This window comes from Prionailurus viverrinus, chromosome C2 (assembly GCF_022837055.1).
Source record: "Prionailurus viverrinus isolate Anna chromosome C2, UM_Priviv_1.0, whole genome shotgun sequence".
NCBI lineage: Eukaryota > Metazoa > Chordata > Mammalia > Carnivora > Felidae > Prionailurus > Prionailurus viverrinus.
The window spans coordinates 91,673,865-91,681,770 of NC_062569.1; the positions used below are offsets into that span (position 1 = coordinate 91,673,865).

Genomic DNA, 7,906 nt, shown 5'->3' on the forward strand with positions numbered 1-7,906 from the left:
AATGTGCATAAAGGGGGAGAAGACTTTTATGGGATGAATTTAAATTCACCCACGTTTTCAAAGGAGGGCTCACTGGAGGTAGAAAGCCTAGCAAGTAATACAATGGGTTTTCAAGTTAGAGATGGCTGGGTTCAAGAATGTGGACATGTGACTTCACCTTTTTGAGGACCAGTTTCATTGTCTGTGAAATGTAGCAACAACAACCACTTCACAGGGCTGTGAGAAATAGAAAATGTATGTAGAGTATTTCACTCAGTGTCTGGCATATGTATAACGTTCTATAAATGGAAGCTAGTTGCATTTTCATTTCCAGATATCCTAGCAACCGTCCTTACATTTTGCATCCTCAGCTGCATCTTGAAGGATCTAGAAATATAAAAAGAGATGAAGGAAAGAAAACAGATTAGAAGAATGCATTTGTATTTTTGGATTAATTTTTAATATTTGAGGTTAATGAGATTAAAAAGTCTCATCATTATAACCAAACCAGGCTGGGTACCTAAGTATTTTTTTCTTCTTTTTTTCCTTATGTAAAGTGGGTCCTTAGTGGAGATATTGGGTGAGTAATGCTGGATGGTCTCTTGATTGCAGGGTCTACTTCTGATGACTCCCTCCATCTTCTGGTTCTTATCTTTCTGTGTCCCATGACTTGGTCCTTCCGTTTCCCAAGTCAGAAAGATGGGTGTCACCCTCCACTTTCTTTGCTCACTCTCAGCCCCCTTATCAAGTACTCACCACCTCCTGTCAGTTACAATGGACTCCATCTACTGCTTTCCATTGGGATTGCACCACCCTCATTCAGGCCTTGATCATGTCTCTCTTGAATAATTGCAGTGGCTTCCCCTGTCTCCTCCTTTGACTGTACTTCTCTTCACACATGCTCTCCCCTCTTTGCCTATGCTCCATTCTTACACAACAGCCAAATATGTTTTCCAAAAAGCAAATGTGGGGCACCTGGGTGACACAGTCAGCTAAGCGTCTGATTTCGACTCTGGTCATAATCTTAAGGTCTGTAAATTTGATCCCATGTCAGGGTCTCTGCTTTTAGTGCAGAGTCTGCTTGGGATCCTGTGTCCTCCTCTCTCTCTGCCCCTGCCCTGTGTGCACATTTGTTCTCTCTCTGTCTCTCTCTCAAAAATAAACATTAAAAAAAAAAAAGCAAATCTGAATATATTGTTTCCTTATAGTTAAAATCCTTTGATAGCATTTTATTGTTCTCAGGATATAATTCTCACCCTTTAACATGGCTTATAAGAACTTTAAAATTTTTTTAAAAATTTATTTACTTGAGAGAGAGAGAGAGAGAGAGAGAGCGAGAGCACAAATGAGAGAGAGGGACAGAGGAAGAGAGAAAGAGCATTCCAAGCAGGCTCCATGCTCAGTGTGGAACCCAACGTGGGGCTCGATCCCATGACCCTGAGATCATGACCTGCGATGAAATCAAGAGTTAGAGGTTTAACTTACTGAGACATCCAGGTGCCCCTTATGAGACCTTTCTGGGGCGTCTGGGTGGCTCACTCGGTTAAGTGCCAACTTCGGCTCAGGTCATGATCTCGTGGTTCGTGAGTTCAAGCCCCGCATCAGGCTTTGTGCGGCCAGCTCAGAGCCTGAAGCCTGCTTCAGATTCTGTGTCTCCCTCTCTCTCCGCTCCTTCCCCACTTGTGCTCTGTCTCTCAAAAATAAAATAAACATTAAAAAAAATTTTTTTTTAAAAAGGACCTTTCTGATTTGGTTCTTGCAAAATTCTCCTAGGGTGCCTTATTCTTTGCTTCTTTGCTCATGCCTTCTCTATGCTTCCATTTGCCTGATTCCTCTTTATCAGGCCTGTTATGGACTAAATTATGTATCTCCCCATTCATATGTGGAAGCTCTAATTTCTAGTACCTCAGAATATGACTGTATTGAAAGATAGGGCCTTTAAAGATGTGTGATTAAGTTAAAATGAGGTCACTAGGGTGGGCCCTAGCCCAATATGCTTGGTGTCCTTACAGGAAAAGGAAATTAGGACACAAATATACAGGCCATGGAAAGACAAAGAGAAGATGACCATAGAAAAGCCAAGGCGGGAGGCCTCAGTAGAAAGCAGCCCTGCTGACACCTTGATCTCAGATTTCTAGCCTCCAAAATTGTGAGAAAACAAATTTCTGTTGGTTAAGGCACCCAGTCTGTGGGTGCCTTTGTTCTGGCAGCCCTAGAAAACTAATACAAGGAAGGCCTCGCTGAAATGTTATTTCCCATCCCATCCCTCCAACCCACCTCTGACATCTGTGTGTCTCTGCTGCATACTCCTGTAGCGCTTTGTAATTTCTCTATCAGAGCTTTTGCCACAGTGTTTTAGAATTGCCTGTTTTGCTTTTTCTGTTGTTTTCGATTGTTTATTTCGCTTTTGTGTGTTTGGTCTGTACTGTCTAAGCCATAAGCTTCTTAGGCAGGGACCATATCTGTTTTGTTCACAGTTTTATCCTTAGTGCCTCACACAGTGTTTTACACATTCCAGGCATTCAGTAAATAGTTGAATACAGGGGGCGAATGAATTGAGGATGATTAAAATCCTGGAGGTTAAACTAATGTTAATTGAAGGTCACCTAGAGCTAGAGACTCAGGATGTAATTTTGACTGTCAGAGTTGCTTAAAAGAACATTAACTAGGTTACAGTTCTCAGCCCAAAGATAGAAACCATCCTCCTTCTACCATTCTAGTTACAAAGCAATACTCAAAACAAACAGAAGATAGCAGATGACATCTTTGAATGAAGCAAACCACTTTAAAACTCCGAATGGAGCTTAAGATAACTGATTCAGATATACAAAGAAAAGCAGAGTGGCTGTAGGTTGAAATCAGGCCCTGATTCAGTAATGATGGGTGGGTTCTTATCCTTCATTATTCTTCCCCAGGCATGACTGGGTCAAGTTCCATTCCTCCTTCTAAGTACCATTGCTCTGCCTCATCTAATCTGCAAGCCTGTACGAGTAGGTGTGGCTGTCAGACAGCCAGAGCAGAGCCTGGAGACAAAGGGTGGAGTCAGGAGTTATGAAGTCCAGGACAAGTAGTCAGACCAGAATTTTACCCAATCAGTTCTTGATGACTCGCTTAACCTGCGAACCAGGGCATTGGAAGCCGGTATGACATATTCAAGTTACTTCCTGGTTCTGTAGCCAACTGTGGTGAGGCAGTACCCTTACACTACAATCTCCTCTTTGGATCAGCAATTAGTGTACATATGATTTGCACAATGCTTTTACTAAGCATATTATTATCTGAGAATTAAAAAAAAAAAAACCAAGATAGTATATTTTCTATGGGATAGCCAAGAAATTTAATTATTGCAAAACATTTCTTTGGTGAGCAAGGAAACCTAACCAGGGCTGAGATGATCTCAGCAGATGTTTCTTTTCTTTCTTATTCTTGTTGTTGAAGATCTCTGCTCTCATTTATGTTTAAAAATCCTTTTGCTGAGGATGTAGATGCATGTAGATGGGGCACAAATAAGAAGCTCAGTCAATGCTTTTTGTCTTTCAAATAACATTATTTCTCTGATTATGAAAACAATATATACACAGTGTAGAGATGTTTTAAAATATGGAAAGAAAATAATTATCATTAATAATTCTCCTAATACCATCACACAGGGATCCTTTTTAACATCTAGGTGAGGAACTTTCCAGCCTTTTTCTACAGGCTGCATTCAAATATGTACTTTATAAAGTTCTAATTGCATAGCTTATCTGGGTTTATTATTTTTACTGTGAATATTTTCCTATATCATCACATATTTTATAATTTGACATTTAACAGCTGCATAGAATTTTACCCTGTGATCTTACTCTATTTAAATAATTCTCTATTACTGAACATTTAGGTTGTTTCCAATTTTTTGCTAAAATAAATAATGCTGCATAAACATTGTTCTGTATAAAGTCCTGCCCACATATATGATAAATCGATAAATGATTAGAGGATGTTGCTATTCCCAGTTTCCTTGGCGAAGATGATCAGATGTCCTGATTTTGTGGGTCAGTGTTAGTTTATATTTTCAGGTCCCTGGATCCTTGGTATTAAGGAAACATAGGCCACAGTAGAGGGAAATACTCAATTGAGGAAAGTGCGGTTAGAAGTAAAAGTCAGTTTACCAACCTATTTCAGTAAGGATGACAATAATAGACACAGAATTATTTAAGAAAGATATCTGAGGGGCGCCTGGGTGGCGCAGTCGGTTAAGCGTCCGACTTCAGCCAGGTCACGATCTCGTGGTCCCGGAGTTCGAGCCCCGCGTCAGGCTCTGGGCTAATGGCTCAGAGCCTGGAGCCTGTTTCCCATTCTGTGTCTCCCTCTCTCTCTGCCCCTCCCCCGTTCATGCTCTGTCTCTCTCTGTCTCAAAAATAAATAAACGTTAAAAAAAATTAAAAAAAAAAAAAAAAAAGAAAGATATCTGAGAACCTAGGTAAATACCAACAAATAAAAGTGTGGCCAGATAATATTTCAGGTATTTACCTATATTTTTACTCTTCTGCTTTTCCCTTGCCCATTCAAGCTAGTGGTCACCCTCTGCTCATCCATTCCTCAAAGGACAGATGTTGCATGTTAGAAAGCAGATGTAGTCTGAAAGACTTTCTGGCTTCTGTTTCTAAGAGGTTAAATTCTAGAATAGAGAGTGGGTAGACAAGCTGTCTGTCTGAAATTGTAATGAGACTTGAAAAATATTGTCCTGACTAAGGGGAAGGGAAGTGGTGAATGAACAGAGATTTTGAGGGGGGGTTGGAACAAAGGAGGATGGTAGAAAAAACCTTAAAAAGGAAATAGCTTCAAAGTATATCTAGGTGTATGAGTCCTAGGCAGCCTTGCAAAGATTCCGCTGCCTGGGATGTCAGGCAGGAGCAGAGGGGCGTGCTGACTGGAATGGTGGGCATCTGCACTGTAAATTGGGTGCACTTGAGAGTTGGAACCAGATTGTGACTCCTATTCCCCATCTTTGGCACTACATAAGTTTCTGGAACAATGGCACCCAGAGTGAGTGAGGGAAAATAATTAAGTCAAAGAATTAAGACTGTTTCCCTGTGAGATGAGAGCTCAAAACAGAAGCAGAAATTTAGAAAATCATTATATTCCTTTAATACTTGTGCTTATGGATTGAGATTTATACCCACTATAATTTCTATATTTTCTGTAGAAATTAATAACATTTTCAAAAATTCTTACAAGAATACTATTGGGAAGAGTTATGTGACAGAGTTGCAGGATATAATCCGTGCAAATTCTGATAGTATCATGGAGTTATTTAAAAATATCTGACATTCCTTCACACTGTTTAAAAGGAATGAAGTAGTGATTTGGGCATTTTAAGAATTAGTTTATAATATTTAGAAATTTTTAAATTTGCTTTAGAACTTTAAAAGTATACTTTTTTATATTAATTTTCAGTGCAGGTTAACGATGTCACATGTTTTACAATTTAGTGAAATCAAATAGAGGCTTATCAGAGTCCCTAATGTTCTGGCTTAATCTAAGAGTTAACTTTGTAGTATTTAGAGCAAGAGATATTTTCTCTGGCTATCCTGCAAAAATCACATTTCTCATTACTGGATTTGTGATAAGGATTGGACAGAGAATACTGCAGGCTATACTATCTGGTAAATTCTCAGTGGGCAATTTCACTTTCAAGCTTTTTCACCTGATTTGGTTGGCCAACTGTCAGGGAACTTTAATTATTTAAACATAAGTTACCTAATGCTTTATAGGGAGGAGATCTGGAAGAGAGACAGAAATAGCCGTGGATAAATATGAGAGAGAGACAGACAAATAGAATGGATAACTGCTTTTCTAGGGAGCTCTGAATTCAGTCCCAGATCTTCTTTGGTATCTAAGCGGCCTGGGGTAAGGCCCCTGATTCCTCATGAGCTCCAAGGGTGATAATAGTCTCTAGTGACTTCCCAGGTGGGACAGGCTCACGAGAGATGATGTGACTGAATGCTGCAAGGGCCCTGGCTCACTGTGCTCACTCAATGTTCCCAGCACTGCCCACCCCTCCCCCCCACACACCCCGCCTACCTCCTCTTTTCTGCTGAGGCTCCTTAACAGAGAAATACTTTTATATGGAGAAAGGTCATTTTATAATCCCCGTCTCTTTCCAGAAAAAGTGTGCTGTTTTTTGTTGTTATTTTTCATTTTTAATTTTTTTAAGTGGCAGAAAGATACCCTTTATTGAGCCTCTCCAGTCCTAGTTCTCTTTCTCCTACACAGTCTTGGTTCTCCTGAGATGTCCAGTCCCCTGTTTAGCAATGAGACCCACTTTGCAACCAGCAGGGGTATTTTTGAAGGTGGTATCAGGTTTGACAATGTGCCGGTGGTTGCCACCTCCAAAGGGATGCTCCACAGAGTTCATGGCCTCACCCCGCAGGCGTGCTCAGAAATTTCTCTTTGCCTTATACTTGTGGTAGGCACAGCAACCGAGCTTGTCAGTGCAGTCCCCTCTGGCCACCACGCCGACCACAGCTTTGTTGGCTGAAGAGATGACCTTCTTGGAGCCTAAGCGCAGCTTCATTTGGGTCTCATTGGTCTTGGGGTTGCGGTAGGTGATGACGGCGTCGTTCTTGGAGGTTCTGGCCAGCTTGCCTCTGTCATCAGCTTCTCCTCCAGGCAACATATGATGGTGCTCTCGGGAATGGTGTCCATTGCGAGCACATGGCCAGTGCTGAGCTGGGCCTTCTTGCCGCAGTACGCGAACTAGCCAACGTGGATGCCCCAAGCCGTGAAGAACAGCTCTGTTTCTTATACTCGTAGGGAACCCTGAGGACACACTTGGCAAGGAGTGTGTCACAACCCAGAGCATGGATGACATCCTTCCTGATGCCCTTGATGTAACTGTGTGGCTCAGCATAAGTAGGTGCGCAGCAGGGTCCTTGAGCAGCAGGGACCACTACTATCCTCCAGAAGTTTCAACGCTGCTCTTCATCATGTATGGATTTAAAAGCAGGTAACTTCTTTCTCTCCTTCTCTACAGTTTGAAGATATTTTGTGCAGACTGACCATAACTTAGGATTCCCTATGTTTTATTCTTGGAGCTAGTGTAACCAGTTATATGGTTATCGAGTTGATCATATCTAGGCTCATGGTCTTAGGTGGACAGGGAAGAAGGACAAATACAGGGATTCTTATTCCCTCTCATACTTTGGATCCTGACCATGTGGAAGAGTGGATTGAGGAAGTCAAGTCGAGGTCTTACCTGGAACTGGCTGTTCCATGAAGTAAGTGTTAGGTTAGCCATATATATATGTGGCTATATATATATAGTAGAGTTCATGGAAAACTGATGTTCTTTACCAGCAGAAAGGGGAAGTGAGGTTTTTGGAGGGCTTTCCAACTTGGAATTTTCCAGTCTAAGCAGCTGTAAGGCAGTGATCTTCAGGTGTGAGAAGACAAGTCTTGGAATCTCTTTGTGGTAAGAGGAGGAGAAGGACATACAAAGTTTGAAAACCCATATGTGTATATGTGTTTGAAAGACCAAACATAACTACTTTAAATAATATAACTTTCATAAGAGAGGTAGTCTTTTTAATTCTTATTTAATGAGTATGTGAGTAAATAAAGTTTGAGAAACTGCTTTAGGCTGTAAAAGAAGGTGCCAGAGATGTAAACCAAGTTTACCCCAGAGTTAGCTAAGTAGGGAATGAATAGCAGCTTAATTAGCAGAGACATAGAGAGCCAGACCTGAGAGACCATCCAACCCAGCAGTTGCTGAACTATAGCCCTAAGAGCCAAATCCAGGCTGGCTGTTGCATTAAAATTTTTTTTTTTTATTTTAGAGAGAGAGAGAGAGAGAGAGAGAGAAAGAGATAGGTGCAGAGACAGAATCTCAAGCAGGTTCCACACCCAGCATGGAACCCATGCAGGGCTTGATCTCTCGAATCTG

The 7,906-nt window shown here is 41.2% G+C and overlaps 1 pseudogene; it reads right to left on the reverse strand.

Moving 5' to 3' along the window:
* Positions 1-6,229: 6,229 nt before the first annotated feature.
* On the reverse strand, positions 6,230-6,872 carry LOC125174485 (60S ribosomal protein L8-like; annotated as a pseudogene).
* Between the last annotated feature and the right edge of the window lie 1,034 nt (positions 6,873-7,906).